The sequence below is a fragment of the Mesocricetus auratus genome, unplaced genomic scaffold (genome assembly GCF_017639785.1).
Source record: "Mesocricetus auratus isolate SY011 unplaced genomic scaffold, BCM_Maur_2.0 Super-Scaffold_100011, whole genome shotgun sequence".
Lineage (NCBI taxonomy): Eukaryota > Metazoa > Chordata > Mammalia > Rodentia > Cricetidae > Mesocricetus > Mesocricetus auratus.
Window position 1 is genome coordinate 31,484,650 of NW_024429195.1, and position 17,821 is coordinate 31,502,470.

The 17,821-nt window shown below is 40.7% G+C and overlaps 1 long non-coding RNA gene across 1 annotated transcript; it reads right to left on the bottom strand.

Annotated features, from left to right (window-relative positions):
- Window positions 1-8,750: 8,750 nt before the first annotated feature.
- LOC110340813 lies at window positions 8,751-12,893 on the bottom strand. The gene is made up of 3 exons (XR_002382635.2): window positions 12,800-12,893; window positions 12,557-12,672; window positions 8,751-8,807 (listed from the first exon to the last, which is right to left on the bottom strand). It is a non-coding gene; the product is annotated as an uncharacterized LOC110340813 (long non-coding RNA).
- Window positions 12,894-17,821: the final 4,928 nt, after the last annotated feature.

Here is a 17,821-nt window from a genome sequence, read left to right on the forward strand (position 1 = left end):
CTCTTAATATAGTTCGGAGTCTCTGTCTTGCACATTGATACGGCAGAATTTGTTCATGATGGCACAGAATTAACCTCATTGTTTTTTACAATTACAGGAAACCATCAGAAACAGGACTCATCCTATATATACAACATACATCAGATCCCATACGGGTTTGCCAGGACTCCTGGCACAACACAATGAGGAGATTGATCATTTATTAATATGAAGTGTGCTGGAAGCTTCAGAATTTCATAAGAAACACCATGTTAACAGCAAAGGTTTAAAGAAGGATTTTTATATCACCTGGCAACAAGCCAAGGAAATGGTAAGAAATTGCCCCACTTGCTCATTCTACAATCAAACTCTGTTACCAGCAGGCAGTAATCTCAAAGGTAGTTGCAGGAATGAAATTTGGCAGATAGACATTTTTACTTTTCCAGAATTTGGCAGTTTGAAATATGTATACCATACCATAGACAATTCTCAGGTTTCCAATGGGCTACTGCCCTCAGCTCTGGAAAGGCTGATTCTGTTATTACACACCTCTTAGAGGTGATGGCTGTTATGGGTATACCCAAAAAATAAAAACTGACAATGCTCCAGCATATGTTTCCAGTAAATTGGAACAGTTGTTCTAATATTATAATATAAAGCATGTAACTGGTATACCCCACAATCCTATAGGACAAGCAGTGATTGAGAGATCTAACTGCACTTTAAAAGAAATGCTTCATAAACGTCCAGGGGGGCAAAGACCCCCAAACACAGATTACATAATGCTTTACTAACGTTGAATTTTCTTAAGGCTAATGAAAAAGGGAAAACAGCCATAGAAAGCCACTGGACTACAGAGAAAACTTCTGAGTTGAACCAACTAGTGTATTTTAAGGATGTTATGACCTCAGTCTGGAAACCAGGATATGTGTCATGCTGGAGACAAGGTTTTGCCTTTTTTTCCACAGGAGAAGAAAAACTTTGGATTCCATCAAAACTAATCAAGATTCGATTCGAACAGAAGAAACCTCAGGAGGAGGAAAGATGACAGCTCATTTACAAGGCCATATTCTACTATGTGTAAGGAGACCTCATAAAAGGAAAGAGACGTGTTTTGTTTTTGTCTTTACAGGAAAGCTCAGATTCAAACAGCAAAAAATACTGGACATATGGATACCTAAAGAAGAAAGGATAGCTACCCAGAGGACCATCAAGCATACAATAGTAGGATGTGTGGTATCAATATCTGAATCTCTCTATCTTGTTATTATAATTTCCATTTCTCTTTAGTCCCAATTCATTTAATTGAAGCTGGCTTTGGAGTTGGATTGGCTCTCCTACTTTAAACCCAAGCATACTGTTAAAATAAAATTCAGAATTTCTGTATTATATCAAAGAGCCATTGATATAAGACAGAAGAAAACAAAATTTGGGATTGTCATCTGTGTATACTCGGGTCCGTTTCTGAAAGTCTAATCTTTATGTTTACAATCTTCATTAGGGTTGCCTTTCCTAGTGTGCATACATATAAAAGCTGAAAATTTCTTTCTTAACATTAATGTTTGAGTTTTCAGAGAACAAGGAATTTCCTGACAGAAATCTTCAAATACTTCAGAAAGAAAATAGGGCCCCACTTCATCACATCTACCTGATTCAGTTTGAAGCATCTGAACTGCCCCACATCATCGACTCCACCTGACAAGTACCTTCCTGAAGCCAGTTTGGAACTACATCGCTCGACACAACTCCAGAACAAGGAACTGATACAGTGCATCTTCTGCAATCTGACCAGAGTTTCAGAGAAGAGCTTCAATCAAAATTAGAACTCCAGTCAAGAACTTCAGTCAAGAATTTCCTGTCAATCAGAGACTAATTAACCTACCTAAGACTCTTGTTGCATTAACATTTTCTTTCCACAGGTCCCCATGAGATTGTCATCATCCCATCTCAGCAGGAAGTAATTTTGAGAATTCCACGTCCCATTTCCCTGCTGTTGATATCACAGGATAGTTTACACCTATTCATGTTAGTTTTCAATTATTTTAGGGTTAGGATTGGAAGGAAGTGTTCAGACTTGGGCATCCCTTTCAAGTTTAGAATTTAGATGGGATAGATATGTTTAGCTTAGGATATAAGTAGATTATAACTTACTTATCACCTTCTATGTATATATATATATTGTATATGCTTGAGTTTTGTATCAAGTTTAAATCTTCTATTTAGACTAGAAGAGGAATTGTAGGGGTGAGCCCACAAATCTATCTGCCCAAAAGTGCAGGTATATGAAGATTAGCACAAGCGGGCTATTTAAGGAAAAGGAAAGTATTCTTTCGCTCTTTTTGGAGCCTGCCATGCTTTGGACTCCACAGCTTGTATGGAAGTTCTTTCTCTGGTAAATAAATATATTATATTCCATATAGCATTGACCTCCCTTGTCGGTTGAGAGGGATAGCTGAGTTCACAGCAGAACTGTTCTTGACTAGGTTCTCTACTGAACTGTCACTGATTCTGGGGCACGGCAGTTTACTTGTTGTTCACACATTCTCCTTGCCAACAGTATTTCCTGAGTTCTTCCTGTGGAGCCCACGCTGGCCAGGGAGACACTGGAACCTCTGAGCACTCAGATGGCACATTGTCGGTCTGCTTTGTCCCGAGGTAGAACAATCTATATAAACAAATGTATGGGCTGCCTTCCAATTGCAGTGCAGTTGTGATGGAAATTTTAGTATCCTGAATTTTGTTGTTGGTGGTGGTTTTGCTTTTTGTTTTTCAAGATAAGGTTTCTCTGTGTAACAGTGCTGGCTGTCCTGGAACTCACTCTGTAAAGCAGGCTGGCCTCGAACTCACAGATAATCCTCTGCCTCTGCCTCCTGAGTGCTGGGGTTAAAGGCATGAGCCACCACCACCACCCAGCAGTATTCTGAGATTTTTTCACATGTTGTGAAATAGTTTTATTTTCTCTTGTGCTTTTTCAGTTATGCAGAAAGTATGAGGAAAGGTCTTGACCATGCACAGCTAAACCTCCCCAGATGCTGACCTTGTGCTCTAGGTGAACCATTCTTGTTGTACGAGCCACAAATGAAACTCTTAATCCCATGGATCAAGAATAAGACCACAACCACAGTTTAAAGCCAAATTTGAAACAAGGTTTAATTAAATCCTGGCCAGGTAGATGGGCTCTGGTCAAGTCCATACCCAGGTTCCTGGGAAATGGCCCAGAATCGAGTACAGCAATGGTTTAAGAAGGAAAACCCATGATTCATTGCATTTCCAATCAGGTCCAATTAGGGGCAAACACATATCCTGAAGTACCTCCAGCCTATGAACCTCCTGCCCACAAGCATATCCAGTACATATTGGTCAGACAAACTTTCTCAGGGGAATGAAAAACATGTGGCTTGTTCTCTCCCATGAGCAATATCTCCAGAATTTAAAGAACTATCTATCCTTGGGGAAGGGGCTAGCAAATCAGAGGCATTTTTGTTTCATGGATCTCCGAGGCATAGTAATTAAAGCTTAAAATGTAACTTGGAGTCTCTATAGAAACATAATGAGCACTGTTGCTTGGGAATATTCTAGACTTCATAGCATTAGAAATTAGCCCCTCAAGATGCTGCCAGGAAAAGCTTCACAGAGCCTGCCCAACTCTGGAGTCTCTCCCCCTCATGCCTGCTCCTGAAGCCTTTCTTCTCTGTGCTGTAACAGAGGGTATAATCTCACTCTCACACCTGTTGGAGGAATTGGAGGCAGACTGACTAAAGTCATCTGACTCAGGTCCCATTTAAGCAAATCTGCTTCCTTGGTGTGGGCTCTATGCTCTCCCCTGGAAACCGTTTTACTTCAGACTCCAGCCTCCTAAATAAATCAGCCTCTTGCCTCATCAGTGCTAAACCCCACACTATTCTTTCACTCTCCAAACCTGATACACAGGAGCTTTGGGAATTATTGGCCATATATTTCTGAAGGAAATGGTGAGTCCAAAAAAGCATAAGGGTACTTAAGTTATGATCAAAAAAGGAAAACTGCAGTGACCCAGAGGCAGTAGATCCAAGTACCTGTGTGATCCTGAAAGCAGGGGCCACAATGGAAATGATTTTGTATGCCAGATAAAGGAAAGCTTAAGCAGTAATTATAAGTAATTAAATTAGATTTGTAATTTAAAATATCCCTTTGGAAATACAGTCTGCTCAAGAAATTTCTTTTCCCAAGGTTGGGCATTTAGAAAAATGCCAGCATTCCCTCAGGGTCTTAAAGAAATTTCCTGGTTATTGAAAGGGGAGTCATTCTCCTTATCTCTGATAAAAGAGACAGTGGGTCTCCCATTAACATATGACTGTGGTGCTGGCCAACTTGTCAAGGTCAATGCTAGTCTCCCAGCTCCCTCAGTCCCTGCTCACACAGCTCCTCCCCAGCTCACATGCTCCCTTTCTCCTGTTGTCATGTAACCCCTGGAAGATGTTTCCTTGTTACTTCTCTCTGCTTTCCTGGGAGACAGCCTTGGCAGTTGAGAATAAATGTTTCCCTTTTCAACCATAGAGTGGCTATTTTGGCTTCTTTACTGCACCCATTTTTTGTTCTTTATGCTGAGTGTTAGAACACTTCACTAGAGGGACCTTGGTGGAAGCCCCACAGCAGGTGAGGGACACACACACCATGCAGACTCAGACAGAGCTTATGTGGGAGGGTTTATTGGCAGAAGGAAGGGGAGAGAGGAGGAGGATGGACTGGGAGAGGAAGAGGAAGGAGGAGTTGGCAGAGTTCTGTCTCTTAAAGGGACTACGCCATGAGTGCAGGGGTGATGAACTCTGCCAGGTCTTCAAGGGGCAAGAGCAGGTGTGCCTGGATGCTAATAGAAGGAACCCCAACTGAGAAAAAGCATCATCAGATGGCTTGTAGGCAAGTCTTTGGAGGCATTTTCTTGACTAATGATTGATATGGAAGGGAGGGTGGCCTGCAGGAAGGTGGTCATGCTGATTTATAAAGGCAGCCTGAGAAAGCCAGTAAGAAGTGTTCTCCACTGTCTCTGCCTCAGTCCCTGTCTCTGGGCTCCAGGTTCCTGCCTTGAGCTCCTGCCCTGAATGCATGATGATGATCTGTAAGCAAAATAAACCCCTTCATTTCATAATTGCTTGTGTCAAAAATCAGGAGCAAATACTGAAATATTTCAAGGTAAAAATTTATTTTATGGCCAGGCCAGACTTGCAGTCTCCTTAAAAGTATGACACTGATGAGGTCCTGAATAAAAGCAGGGGAACCTTTTAATAGTTAAGCTCAAGTCTGAGATACACAGAAAGTGATTATAAAAGTGGATTTAAAAGAAAATCAGCTATCAGCCAATTCTCAGAACATATAATGGAACATTTTATGGTCAGGCAGTTCTCAGAACATATCATAAAACAATGGAATCAATTTTTCTTTCTTTCTTTTTTTTAAAATTTAAGTTAGAAACTAGCTTGTTTCACATGTCAATCCTAGCTCCCTCTCCCTCTCCTCCTCCTCCGCCCTCCCCACCATGCCCCTTAGTCCCCCACCCAATCTCCACTCTGATCCCCAGGAAGAGTAAGGCCCTCCATGGAGGACCTCCAGAGTTTGTCATTTTATCCAGGGCAGGGCCTAGGTCCTCCCCCATGAGTCCAGGCTGAGAGAGCATTCCTCATTGTGGGATGGGCAACCAATATCCATTTGTATGCCAGGGATAAACACTACCCAAGGCTCCATAGATTGCCTAGGCCTCTTCACTGACTCCCACTTTCAGGGCATCTGGATCAGTCTTATGCTGTCCACCAGCCATCAGTTTGGGGTCCAAGAGCTTCCCTTTGTTCAGGTCAATTATTTCTGTGGGTTAAACCAGCCCAGTCTTAATCCCTTTGCTCATAACTCCTGGAATCCAGAACTTTCTGTCACTGGATTCCAGGAGTTCAGTTCAGTGTTTAGCTGTGGGTATCTGCCTCTGCTTCCATCAGTCACTGGATGAAGGTTCTGTTTCCTAGTCTCTCTAGCTGTGGGATTGTATGCTGGCACTCCTCTGATCATGTCTAAAATCCATATATGAATGAGTACATACCGTAATGTTTCTCTTTTTGTGACTGGGTTACCTGACTCAGGATTGTTTCATCTAGTACCATCCATTTGCTTGTAAATTTCAAGATTCCATTGTTTTTTTTTCCGCTGAATAGTACTCCATTGTGTAAAAGTACCACATTTTCTCTATCCACTCTTCAGCTGAGGGCATATAGGTTGCTTCCAGGTTCTGGCTATTACAAATAATGCTGCTATGAACATAGTGGAACAGACATCCTTGTTGTATGAATGTTCATCTTTTGGATATATGCCTAATGGTGGGATTGCTGGGTCTTGTGGTAGACTGAATTTATAATGTATAGATGGTAAGTATATTGGCAAAGAACATTAAAAAAACAAGTTGACATGTTTCAGCATATTTGATCACACTGTGAAACCTGAGACTGTTAGGAAAATCACCATTGGTCATGGGCGGAGCCAGCAACTAGTTGACAGGAATTAGGCATAGAGAGGGAGGGCCAGGAAGAAAACAGGGATGCACAGGAAGGAGTAGGGAGTGATTTAGAGTTTCATGGTCTTTTATAGGTTTTGGGTGGCTGGAGACACTCTCTTGCTGGGTCTCCAACCAGGAAAGGAAGCTAGTTGTTTCTTGGCCTCTCTGATATAGCAGGTTTTCATCGCAACATCTGACTCTTGAATCTTTATTGGTAAATAGAATTATAGAGACTTATTTAAAAACTGCATTTGGTGACAGTGGCAGAGCTGGTTCCAGTGGGACTGTAAGTCCTGAGAGGCTGCGACCTAAGCATGAGGCACTGTCAACAGGACCTGGGTGCCCAGATGGTAGCTAAAATATCAGTAGATTCATGTGTAGTCATTAGCAGGTGGAAAAACAACATCTTTTTGGCCCAAAGGAAAAGGAACAAAAAAAAAATGGAGTCAGCTGGCCCTTACCATTCCCTGCTGTGGAATAGTAGTTTAGGATGTGTTACCTTTGTTTCTGCTGTGGAACATTTGTCTTAACGATGAAAATATGTGTGACATTTGTTTACCTCTGTGAAGCTATGTTACTTTGCCTGCCTAAAATACCTTACTGGTCTAATAAAGAGCTGAATGGGCAATAGGTAGGCAAGAGAAAGGATAGGCAGGACTGCAAAGCAGAGAGAATAAATATGAGGAAAGATCTAGGCTCAGAGAAGAGAAGAGCTAGGAGCAAGAAAAGAAGAAGGAGAGAAGGGCACCAGAGACCAGCTACTTAGCCGCAGAGTCAGTCACAGAGTAAGAAGGAAATATACATAGAATAAAGAAAGGTAAAAAGCCCAGAGGTAAAACATGGTTAAAGAGAAACAGGTTAAGAAAAACTGACTAGAAACAAGACAAGCTAAGGCCGGGCATTCATAAGTAAGAATAGATTTCCAAGTGTTTATTTGGGAGCTGGGTGATGGGCCCCCAAATAGGAAAATCCTGAAGCAACTACAGTTCCACACTCATGATAGGGAGACCTCTATGTCGTTACAGATCACCATCTTTAAGGGGAATTTGCCTCAAGTGTTCACAGTAGCTCCTCAGATCAATAGTTTAATAGCATTGAGTCCTTGATTTACAGATTTTAAAATCACATTCCAAAGACTTGGCGCAAAAGTGAGAGTGAGCAAAGTAAATAATAAAGGGCCTGCCAAGGTGCTAAGTAATTAACCATGGGGACAAGGAAAATAGGGACCCACAGCAATTTTGATTTTTTGAACATTAACTGTTTTCTTTCCTTAATTCTTTAACTAGACTCAAAATTTCTCTGATTTCCTGAGTGATTGGCACAAAAAACACCATTGTTCTCTGAGAGCCAAGCAGATTTCCCCATTGTTGCATGAGGAGGCAGGCAAGTTCCCTTCCATTCTGTAATATGACTTCTGCCAGGGAGTCCAGAGAGAAAAGTCGGGTAACTGATGAATGTTTCCAGCTCAGATAAATCCTGCCAAGTCTGTTGACTCAGGAGCCAAAAGTTTTGATCACTAGTGACAAGTGCAGCAGTTCCCGTCCTACCAATCCTGATATCCCCAAGCTTACTACCATGGGTACCAACATCTGGGCTGCTCTGGGTAAGCATGACTGGTGCAAAAGACCTAAATGTTCTCAACATCCTTCTCCTGAATAGTAATACACTTGAAGAATCAGATAAACTGTTAGTAAATCTGGGCCCAAATTCCTGGTATGCCAATTGGCATTAGAGGTAGCCATCTTGTCCCCCATAACAGGGAGTTTCCTTTTGACTTAGCATTTCAGGGAGTTTCCTTTTGACTTGGCATTTCAGCCTGTTAGGGGATAAAGGAATTTGTGTTTTCTTGTGGAACTACTTCCAGCTGAAACTAGGGAGTCATTGTCAGGGTCCAGGAAAGCTGAAATGCTGCTCAAAGGCTTAGAGGGGATTCAGACAATGGGGTATCCATCAGAAGTATCTGGTTAGCTGACCCAGATGAAGAGACAAGGTTGGAGTGGTTTACATCAATGTTCAGTAATTCTAGAGCCCAACAGTTTGTAGTCCACAGGTGATTCCTGATTGATGTCTGTCACCCAATCTGCTGAGACAGAAATATACTAGGGACAGAAATTAAAGTTTAGGGAACTTAAAGGAAAATCTTATATTAGGAACTCTCAGGTCCATAATCCTAGTAACTGGGAAAGGAGGTGGAGGTGTCTCAAGACCTAGGAAGTGACACCCCATCATCAGGTGGGGAAATTCAAACTGCACTTACCTGGACTCCATTTGAACCATGGCAGATGGATCCAAGTCTTATGATTCCTTGGATTACCTGAAATTTACATGGATTTTTTGGGTCAAAAAAGGAAATATAAGTTCTAGATATGTTAGCATTAATCTGTACTAAAATCCACATTGTAAAACAGCTAGAACAGACTCATGACTTTGAGTCTTACCAAAAACTATAGTTTTTAGTTAAAAAGCATGACAATTGCCAGACAGTGGTAGCATACAACTTTAATCATACATAGGACTTGGTAAGAGGAGACAGGCAAATCTCTGAGTATGGGATCAGTCTGGTCCACAGAAGAATGAGTTCTAGGACATCCAGTGCTACACAGAAAAAATCTCTCTCTCTCTCTCTCTCTCTCTCTCTCTCTCTCTCTCTCTCTGTCTCTCTCTCTCTCTCTCTCTCTCTCTTAAAACCCAACATAATAAAACAAAAAGCAGGCATATTTTCCCTCTGTTTGGAGAGTGGGATATATGTTCCTAGTCTAATAATAAGAATCTTCAAGTCTATGTTTAGAAGACAACCAAAGGAAATTTAAAAGCTTGAGCTTGTGACTGAATAGTAAGCAGTCAGTGCTCTATCAGCTTATCAGAACTCCATTGATTAATGTTAAAACTCCGGACCTTTGAAATCTTAGTATAACAATAGCATAATAAACATTTCCCATTTTATGTATTTTAAATCATTTTCTTATAACATTAGAACTTACTCATGTTTTCATATCTTCAGACATTTATATATCTAAGAACATTTTTGCCATCTAATCAAAGACATGTGTAGTTATTGCTGAGAACAATCATTGCAAGACATGTTTCAGTGAAAAGTTACACCTGAAACCGTTAATTCTTTACTATGAAGCCTGTTAGCAAGGCAACCCTGGCAACCCCGTCTGACTTTTCTTATCAGGAGACCTAATAGCTTTAGATGAACTAAGAAAGTGGCTGCAGTCTCGGAGAAAGGAGCAGGTTGTCTGCTGCTGCCAAATGTGCAAAGCTACCATTATCCTGGTCATCAATTCCATCAGCGATCTGAGAAGGATAAATCATAGCAGGAAGTATAACCTAAAGGGCCTATGTATTAATCAAAATGACAGAGTCTAGTCTGTTATCTAGTCATCCCAGGTTCTTTGGGTCTCCATGGCATTAAGGGCACAGGTGCCAGGACAGCATGAGTTTTCAACTTCCAGACCAGAAGACAAGAGGCTTTCAGTGGAGGAGGAACATGGTGGTGGTGTTGGGGACTGACTTTGCTTTGCCTAGGCAGAGTGGAGCAATCAACTTTCCAGTGCCCTGCTTGTCCACAGTTAAGGCCAGATCCTGGAGGCAGCTGAGGCATTGGGGCTGTCTCGATGAGTGGTTAGCATTATCAAAACCCAGGTGGAGTCATCATAGTGCCCTATTTCTTCTTGGAGATCTGAGGGAATCACTGCTAGGAGCAGGGGTCTCTGTCATAGTAAGCTTAAACATCTTGAAAATGTCATAATCAAAAGGTCTCTGACAAGTTTGAGAACCGTTATCTATTAAGTAAATCTGAGGTTAATTTTTAGTTACTTGCTTTAGGCTACACCTTGATAGCACAAAAATTAGGGTAAATAAAGCTTCCTCCTATAATTAATTACATCAGTGCTTAGCTGACTATATATACAGTTATGAGCATATTAAAGAACTGGATCTTTTATGAGGTCACTGACCATTAACTTGCATCTCTTAATTATCTTTAATAGTTTACAACATGTTAGTAGCTTAATCATTGTTAGGTTTAGCCTTAGAAAATAACAATTTCTGAAATGAAGTTTTTTAATATAAAAATAAACCTTTAAGTCATAAATACAGTTCACAGAGAGACTGGGAAGTTTCTGGATCCCTTATAGTGTACCATTACATAATATAACAGGTTCTTACATGACTTGGTTTACCAAAATAGCTACAGCTTTACAGTGTTTCAAAAACAAGGGGGTTCCACACCCGTTCTTAAATCAGGCTCCATTAGCGTGAGGAGAGATTAGGTGAAGAGAAACCCTGTGCCAGAGCATTGGGATCATTGTCTCTCTACATCATAAGACAGGAATACATCAGTCTCGGGTGTTTAATGTTTGGTACTAATAGCAGTGGCCCAAATTTTTAGCCTCTCATTTATCTATCGAGATCATACATTTGTAGGCAGATTTGTCTTTGGGCTGCCAGCTGACAATGACATGGAGAGACTTATTAATTATGAAAGCTCGGCCTTAACTTAGGCTTGTCCCACTAGCTCTTTTTTTTTTTTTTCAAGATAGGGTTTCTCTGTATTGCTTTGAAGTCCGACCTGGCACTCACTCTGTAGACAAGCCTGGCCTCAGACTCACAGAGATCCGCCTGCTTCTGCCTCCTGAGTGCTGGGATTAAAGGCGTGCACCACCAACACCTGGCCCCACTAGCTCTTATAACCTGAATGAACCCATATTTTTATTAACCGATATTCTACTATGTGGCTTTTACCTCTGTCCCATTCTGTGTGTCTGACTTGTTACATGAGTCTTTCTGACAAAATTCACATGCCTAGATTCCTCCTTTGCTTCCTCTGTCTGCCTGGAAATCCCACCTAGCTCTCCTGCCTAGCTATTGGACATCCAGCTTTATATTATACCAATCATGGCAATGCATCTTCACAGTGTATGAATATACCACAGCATATATAATAAAGACATTATAATAAAATGCCTTATAAAATTTAAATGTCTCATGGTCTTATAAACTTTTAAAAGCTGTTCCTTAAAATATCCAGTTTTTTATTTAAATTTTCTGTAAAACTTCAGTATTTCCTTTAAAGATGTTTAAAATCTCTCAACTGTGTGTTCCTTCAATATCAAAATAAATTACTATTTTTTATTTCAAGAGTGAAGACACAGGGCACAGCCTTAATCTGCACATGGTAAAACTAAGCTCCAATAGTACAAACAAATCAGTGTCTCTAAAACCAATACCATCTGGATGACTTATGTTACAAAGTTTATTGCCAGCAAGGTAAGCTCTTGTAAATGAAAACATGGAATGGAGGTGCAGTTTTAGTACATCATTAAACAAATAAAAATTCTATCTTTGATAAACCTTGTTTTCAAGGCAGGAAAGAAATTATCATACAAAGATCTATCCCAATCCAAAGTGTCTTGGAGTCCTGTTGTGTCCTTGATTATCCCATAACCTGTGGCTGCCCTTAATCAAGGTGGTGGTGAAGTCACATGACTGCCTAAAGATGGTGGCAGGCAATGTGTTGCTTATAAATACCATATGGTTCCTTTAAGATTACCTGTGAACAGACTTTTAACTATTAACTCTATGTTACAAGTTTTAAGTTAACTATTTGTTACAGATATTACAGATTTTTTTTTTACCATATCCAACAAACCTCCAATCCAATAATCCCTTTAGCTGGTCTGCTTTGTTCTTTTATTCCTGTCATAGCTCTTGATCTTGGACATTAACTTTAAAGGCATGCCTGGGTCTGAGAAAGGGAGAGTCATAACCCAATCCCAGAGTCAGTTTTTCAATAAAGCAGACCAGACAGCAAAAAGCAACTACAGTATTACACATGCCCAGATGATGTTTGAATTCATACTGCATTAGATCCAGTGCTCAGAAAGCGCGGAGGCAAATTCTGAGTCCTGGGCCATCACTGGATGCAACAGTAACAGCTGAGCTATAACCAGGGAACACAGAGCACAGTAAGCTCACCCATTCAAGGGAGACTAGTCAGAAACAAACATGCAGTGGTCACATTCACTCATTTCAAACAGACAGACACAACTTTATTACCTCCTCCAGTGCTCTAATCTCAACGGAGTGCTGCCCTGGTAGCCGCCACAGTCAGTGGTTACAGGGCACGGTCCTTGAGCTGAAGCTCCAGCCACAGGTGCACTCCGGTGCTGCAGCTGTATTGGCCACATCTGGGTGCTGCAGGGGGCCTGCCCACAGGCTTCCCCATGGGACTGGAAGCTTTTCTTCAAGCTGCCCATTGAGCTACAGGCCTGGCCCAGGGCATTGCTCTCTGCAACATACCTTATGCCATCAAGGCCCCTGTTCCCAAAGCTCCACTGTTTCTGGAATGACCTTTGGAACAGTGTACCAGTCCTGGTGTTCATCCATTCAGTCTCCCCAAATCAGAACATATAATAGCAGGTACAGGCACAAGGCAAGAAATGGAGGCAAAAATGACAAAAGAAAACATGAGATAATGACATTTAATGATTAGAGTCCTCTTGCTTTGGAGGTCTACCAGATTGGCCAGAAAATTTAACAGATGGGGATATTTCAGTTGTCTCCTTGCACAACCCCTGGTCTGCCTGACATCTCTGCCCTGAGCTTCTCCAAACTCTAGGTTTGGTCCCAGTGTCCTAGAGTATCCTTGTCTTTGTTGTGCAGTCCAGGGATTGGAACCCTGCTGATGAATACTCATGTGCTGGTCCTCCCTGATATTTTCAAGCATATTGGATGCTCTCAGGGCAAGTCAGATTAAAAAAAACAATTTGTGACTCTGAATAAACACTAGTTAAGACAATTCAAGCCCAAATTCCCCAAAACCAAATGAATATTAGACTGTGTCCAGATAGTCTCAGGAGATGACTCCATCACAGACCACCTGGGAGGAATATTGCTGCATCAAGCTTCCCACCTAAACCCTTGCTGCTGGCCTAGAACAGACGATGCAGACAAGACGTGGACAAGACCCAGAGAAGACACAGATGTGCTCTTACCTTGCAACATGGTGGAGATCAAGGACCATAACAAGAAAGAAGAGTTGGGCCAAGAAAATGTCTTTCAGCAGCCATAGGACCTCCAAGTGCTATGGTGTCGAAAATCAGGTACAAACCATGAGATGCTGCAAGGAAAACAATTATGGCTGGGTCAAACTTGCAGTCTCTTCGCAAGTAGGAGACAGAAGTGTCCCTGACTAAAAGCAGGGAAGCCTTTTTATAGTCAAGCTCAAGCCTGAGGTACATGGCAAGTGATTATAAAAGTGGATTGTTCTGCAGTTCAGTAATTTAGTTAGCTATCAGCCAGTTCTCAGAGCATACCATGAAGCAATGAAAACAATTTACAATGTGTAAATCACAAGATTATAGAGGAAGAACAACTCAAAAGAACAAGTTGGCCTTTAGCTTAGGACATGAGTAGAGAAAAACACCACAGGGAACAATATAGAAATGAATCAAATTCTAACATTATGTTTAACTAGGAAAATGAAGAAAAACTGGAGTCAGCTGGCCTTTAACAACACGTTTCAGTTGAGGTTTATTTAAAAACCTAGTGAGCCTTGCTCAAATGCCAGAGATCCCAACTCTATATCCATCCTTCCCCTAAATTACCAAATTACCAAACTGACTGGTCCTGATAGATTAACTCTTCTTTGTAGTAGTAGTCTGTCAGCAACTCACAGGCACAAATGAGAAGAGGAAAGCATTTCAGTTGCTGAGTGAAGGCAGAGGCTTGGGTTAAGGAATAGGCAAGCAACTGCTTCGTCTTCACATTTAGTTCTTTATTAACTGCTCGGCTGGCTTCCCAAAGCAGGGTGGTGGCCCTTGTGACTTCTAAAGTCCCTGTTATGTCACATCCAATTCTGATTTACTATATTGAAGCTACAATATGACATTGTTTACATTCAATTAAGTTGTATGACAACAAAATAGCCTAAAATCCATGGGTAAGGGACATGGCTCAGATGGTGAAGATACTTGCCCCTAAGACTGACCTGGGTTTCATTCCTGGAACTCACATATAGGAGGGAGAGAACAGACTCTTGCAAGTTCACTTGAACATGCCCCCCACATTCATATTATATTACTATAATCATACTAATACTATTGATATGCTCAAAATGTTTTTATGATCAATCTTTAGTGGTGGGAAGACTCTCTTTAGAGTAAATTCTTCTTAAATTGATCTGGATAATTTAATCCAATCAAAATAAGTTTTATACCATTCTTAACAACAAGAGATACCAAAAATGTCGCTTCTATACTAAAGATGAGAAAAGCCAGGCAATCTATAAGATCATTACCTTTATTAGATCCATCTGGAGATGAACTCACACGACAACTAAGAAAACAGAATTTTAAAAAGTAGCAGATCAGTGGGCAAGGGGAAGAGCTGACGCAGGCCTTTTCAACTCTTGTAGAAGGAGGGAAGAATAAATGACTCTCACTGAACAACAACAGAAGTCAGGTAAAATTCTAAAAAAATGCTTCCAAAGGCTAAGGCCTAGCCAGTATTTAGAAAAGTGAGAGTCCCCCAAACATTGATTTTTCTTCATTCAGACACTCTAACAGATGGTCACAGAAATATTAGGTTATTAGTCACAAAGAACAGAATTCCACCATTTGAAAATGCTGAGGGAATGTGTGGAAATGGAGGTCATTATATTAAGCAAAATGAGTGAAACTTGGAAAGATAAATATCTTTCATATGTGAAATACAGGTTTTAAAAAATAAAGACATGAAAGTAGAAGAGTCATATTTGCATAGAGGATACCCAGCAGAGAAGGAGCAAGTGAGGACATTGAATTTCATCAAAGTACATTATATGCAGTTGAGAAAACAACAAAACCCATTATTTTATAAAAAACAATGTATATTCATTCAATTAAAAATATATCTACAAGAAAAAGACAAGGAAGAAAAGAAGGGAAATAATTTAGTTTTTAACTTTAAACTGTATTTGATAACTTTGTCTGTAATCTCATCTTCTCAAACAGACTGTAAATTTCTTGTAAATGTCATGAACTTGGTTGAGTACATATTTTCAGTGTTTCCCACTAGCATAGTAAGTAAATGTTTGAGAAACAACTAGTTAGTAATTTTATAAGTCAAAATTGCAGAAATCTGTTACGTATGTGAAAGATTAATGGAATGCCCTGTGAGATTTTTCTATTGTTCTTAATCTGAGAAATGATTTCCTAGCCTTCTCTATATATGATACTTTTGCCTGAGAAAGTTTTACTCAACCCTAGGTATATTGGCATGATGGTTTGAATTAGAAATGTCCCCAATAGGCTCTCACATTTGTTTACTTGTACTCTAGTTAGTGGCACTGGTTAGAGAGATTGGGGAACCATTAGGAGATCACACCTTGCTGGAGGAAGTCTGTTTCACTGGGTAGGTTTTGGAGTTTGGAGTCTGGACCCACTTTAGTTTGGAATTGACTTTGTGTTTGTCACTGACGATGACCTTTCAGCTTCCTGTTCCAGCCATTGCTGCCATGCACACCCTGCATTTGTGACCTCTCCATTTAGACCTATAAGCCAAAATGGAATTATTCTACTACAAGTTGCCTTTGTCATGGTGTTTTAATCAAGAAACAGATGTTGGTACCTGAGCATGCGATGTTTTTGGGAAGAACCTGACCATGTTGGTTTTTGGAGGAATGTACAAGACTTGGAAACTCTGGACCAGAAAATCAGTGGAATGTGGAGTTGAAATGGACATTCTTTTAGGAGCCCTAAGGACTATAGTGTCCTGGCTCAAGAGGTTTTTAGACAGGAGAAAGGAATTTGATAGGGATGATCTAGATGCCATTCCTGTGATATTTTGGCACAGTCTCTAGATGCCATCTGCCTCTACCTAAGAACTTGCTTGAGGCTAAATTGGAAAGTTGTGGGCTAATTTCTTGGGCAGATGAAATTTTTGAGGACATATAACATTGAATCTGCGGTGTAATTGTTATTAGCAATGCTTATTCTGGTTTATAATGATAAAGGGGCAAATGAAACAGAAATAAATACAAACGTATGGTTTCAAAAGTAAAAGAGCTCTGGGAAGAAGCTTACACTATATCTAAGACATGTGCTTAAAGAGAGACTGTAATAGTGGAGGAAAGGCCTCCTGTGGAGCATTAGGAAAGTTAAATGTACCCTAGGGCAAGACCCTACCTAGTTAAGCCTCCAACTTGTGAAAGGAAAAGGTTTAAGGAATTTCTGATCCTAGAACACAACAACATAAAACCTGCTGCTAACACAGTTAAAGGGGGCCAGTGTTCATCCCGAGTTGTTAGCCAAAAGCAGTGTCATCCATGTAATACTGGCCTTGAAGAACAGGTGGCAGATCCACCTTCCAGATGAACTGCTCCACTCTTTAGGTTAGGTCCCCAGAGGCCTATTCCCCAACTCACTGTCTGCCCCACTGCTGGACATCTTGTCCCCAACCCCAGTGAAATTGGCTTCCCAGATGCAGGCCACATCAGTCCGAAGAGCAGATGCAGACCACACCAGTTTGAAGAATAGACTCCCTGTTTGCGCCAAAGGACATGCTAGCCACAGAGTACAGTCCACAAAGATCAGAAGGCCAAAGAGAAAACAGAAACCGAGGAACAAAAAACCCACCCAACAAAGACACACACCTAGCAGTGGTGTTCACAATTTTAGTCTTCCTAAGACACAGTAAATCAGTTTATCAATCTGTATTCTCATGGACTCTTTATATAGGTTTCAGTTCCTTATTCCTTACAGGATTCATTTCCATTTGGAGGTGATCTTGCCTTCTTTTCTGATGGCTAATGAGCTTGATCACCTTCCTTCTGATGGCTGGCTATATATTTGCATTCTTGTCCATGTCTTTTGCTTATCCCCAGCCCCTGAATTTTATCATGCATTGTGGTTGATTTCTGGAGGTTTTCTATGTCATATAGTTTTAAGTATTTACTGAATACCTGTATCCCAAATATTTCTCTGTCTTTGTGGATTGCGTTTTGACTTGCTTTATGATGTTTTTAAAACCCATGGTTGGTTGCTCTCACACAATTTGGTCCACTGTTGTTTCTGTGAGCATATTACATTAGCTTCCAGGACTTGTATCTGGGATGATTACTTTTCTCCTCCAATAAGGTACACACCACCTTCAGGCATATGAAAGCTAGACAACAGGAATGAAGTTTCCAGGTCAATATCAATTTGATTTCTCCATGTTCTATAACTTAAGTATGTTGTGTCTTCAGTAATAGGGCTTTACCAACAAGTTTTGGAGGGCATCCAATAGCAAAGGCAATATGCTGTAATTTAAGAGTCAATCAGACCTCACTGTTCAGAAAAT